The sequence below is a fragment of the Erpetoichthys calabaricus genome, chromosome 1, assembly GCF_900747795.2.
Source record: "Erpetoichthys calabaricus chromosome 1, fErpCal1.3, whole genome shotgun sequence".
NCBI classification, from domain to species: domain Eukaryota; kingdom Metazoa; phylum Chordata; class Cladistia; order Polypteriformes; family Polypteridae; genus Erpetoichthys; species Erpetoichthys calabaricus.
The window spans coordinates 204,428,371-204,431,406 of NC_041394.2; positions in this window are offsets into that span (position 1 = coordinate 204,428,371).

Consider the following 3,036-nt stretch of genomic DNA (forward strand, 5'->3'; position numbering starts at 1 on the left):
TTTGCTTGATTCTACATGTTGCTACAGCCTACTGGGTCTACATTCAGACAGCAGTTAAAAGCGTTCTGTCTTTGGGCTCAAACATGATTTTTTTTTGGCTTGTCTGTTCAAATTCATTTTCCAACTGATTCTGATCCAATATGACTGTACTAATATCTATCCTGAATCTTCAAATGAATAAAAATGAATTCATCAGACAGATGTGATCTAAAGAACAAACATGAATACCAGCTACAAGCTGAGTGTGCTGTTCCTGAACTGAAAAAATAGTATATTTCAAAAGAAAAACAAGGAGACGGGACATTAAAAAATGGTGTCAGAACATTGTGAAATATAACTGATCTCAAGGCAAACATGGGGAATTAATTCATTGTCTTCAAACATCCCAAAAAGGGTTAAAATATCTCTAAGACAAGTAACCAAATATTAAACATAACACAGTATCATAACACGAACTTAGGTTTTTTCACAGGGCAGGATGTATGAGAATTGTTCAGCTCATGGTGGCCAGTGTCCAAAAATGTTTTGAGTGGAATTATTACTGTCAAATCTGTCTGCAAGACTGTCTTGGAAAAATGATGCATTTGAGGTGTGACATTGTAGAAAACATGTAGGAACTGGGCTGTATTTTTTTTTGCATTTCACATGACTGAAAAATATGAAATACATGAATGGAAGTGTAAAAGAGTATTGTTTAGTGTAGATCTCTGTTTATTCTTTTTATTCTGTCAGCCTACCAGGTAGCTTACAGTGATGGTGACAGCACACTTATAATTTCACTATGCAGCTATATACAGTGCATCCGGAAAGTATTCACAGCGCATCACTTTTTCCACATTTTGTTATGTTACAGCCTTATTCCAAAATAGATTAAATTCATTTTTTTCCTCAGAATTCTACACACAACACCTCATAATGACGTGAAAAAAGTTTACTTCAGATTTTTGCAAATTTATTAAAAGGATGCAGCACATATCTAATTTATTACACATATATGTATTTAATAGGTGTGATCAGATATGTTACGCATATATATGTATGCACTCTTTATTATTTTTTTAAAGTACAATACATATCTAACTTACTGTATAATGCATATATGTATTTAACAGCTATGATAAAGAGATAATGATATAGATATTTACAGTGCATCCGGAAAGTATTCACTTTTTCCACATTTTGTTATGTTACAGCCTTATTCCAAAATGGATTGAATTCATTTTTTTCCTCAGAATTCTACACACAACACCCCATAATGACAACGTGAAAAAAGTTTACTTGAGGTTTTTGCAAATTTATTAAAAATAAAAAAATTGAGAAAGCACATGTACATAAGTATTCACAGCCTTTGCCATGAAGCTCAAAATTGAGCTCAGGTGCATCCTGTTTCCCCTGATCATCCTTGAGATGTTTCTGCAGCTTAATTGGAGTCCACCTGTGGTAAATTCAGTTGATTGGACATGATTTGGAAAGGCACACACCTATCTATATAAGGTCCCACAGTTGACAGTTCATGTCAGAGCACAAACCAAGCATGAAGTCAAAGGAATTGTCTGTAGACCTCCAAGACAAGATTGTCTCGAGGCACAAATCTGGAGAAGGTTACAGAAAAATTTCTGTTGCTTTGAAGGTCCCAGTGAGCACAGTGGCCTCCATCATCCGTAAGTGGAGGAAGTTTGAAACCACCAGGACTCTTCCTAGAGCTGGCCGGCCATCTAAACTGACGATCGGGGGAGAAGGGCCTTAGTCAGGGAGGTGACCAAGAACCCGATGGTCACTCTGTCAGAGCTCCAGAGGTCCTCTGTGGAGAGAGGAGAACCTTCCAGAAGGACAACCATCTCTGCAGCAATCCACCAATCAGGCCTGTATGGTAGAGTGGCCAGACGGAAGCCACTCCTTAGTAAAAGGCTAATGGCAGCCCGCCTGGAGTTTGCCAAAAGGCACCTGAAGGACTCTCAGACCATGAGAAAGAAAATTCTCTGGTCTGATGAGACAAAGATTGAACTCTTTGGTGTGAATGCCAGGCGTCACGTTTGGAGGAAACCTGGCACCATCCCTACAGTGAAGCATGGTGGTGGCAGCATCATGCTGTGGGGATGTTTTTCAGCGGCAGGGACTGGGAGACTAGTCAGGATAAAGGGAAAGATGACTGCAGCAATGTACAGAGACATCTTGGATGAAAACCTGCTCCAGAGCGCTCTTGACCTCAGACTGGGGCAACGGTTCATCTTTCAGCAGGACAACGACCCTAAGCACACAGCCAAGATATCAAAGGAGTGGCTTCAGGACAACTCTGTGAATGTCCTTGAGTGGCCCAGCCAGAGCCCACACTTGAATCCGATTGAACATCTCTGGAGAGATCTTAAAATGGCTGTGCACCGACACTTCCCATCCAACCTGATGGAGCTTGAGAGGTGCTGCAAAGAGGAATGGGCGAAACTGGCCAAGGATAGGTGTGCCAAGCTTGTGGCACCATATTCAAAAAGACTTGAGGCTGTAATTGCTGCCAAAGCTGCATCGACAAAGTATTGAGCAAAGGCTGTGAATACTTATTTATATGGGATTTCTCAGTTTTTTTATTTTTAATAAATTTGCAAAAACCTCAAGTAAATTTTTTTCTTGTTGTCATTATGGGGTGTTGTGTATAGAATTCTGAGGAAAAAAATGAATTTAATCCATTTTGGAATAAGGCTGTAACATAACAAAATGTGGAAAAAGTGATGCGCTGTGAATACGTTCTGGATGCACTGTAAACTGTATCTATAAAGATTATATTCTCGTCCTTGAACTAAACTGATTAGCCAAATATAATCACAAAATTCAATGAAATTAAAATATAACAATTACAGTACCTCTAAACATTTATCCATGATTGCTGTTTATTGTATCCGGGCTAATGTATGCAAAGAACACAATATGACTATCCTACCAATGCACGATTTCCAGTGAGAGACCTGCTTTTTTTTAGCTTGCCAAGAGCAAATTTGAAAAGAATAATCATTAAGTTATGGATGATTCTAAACAACAGAGCATGAT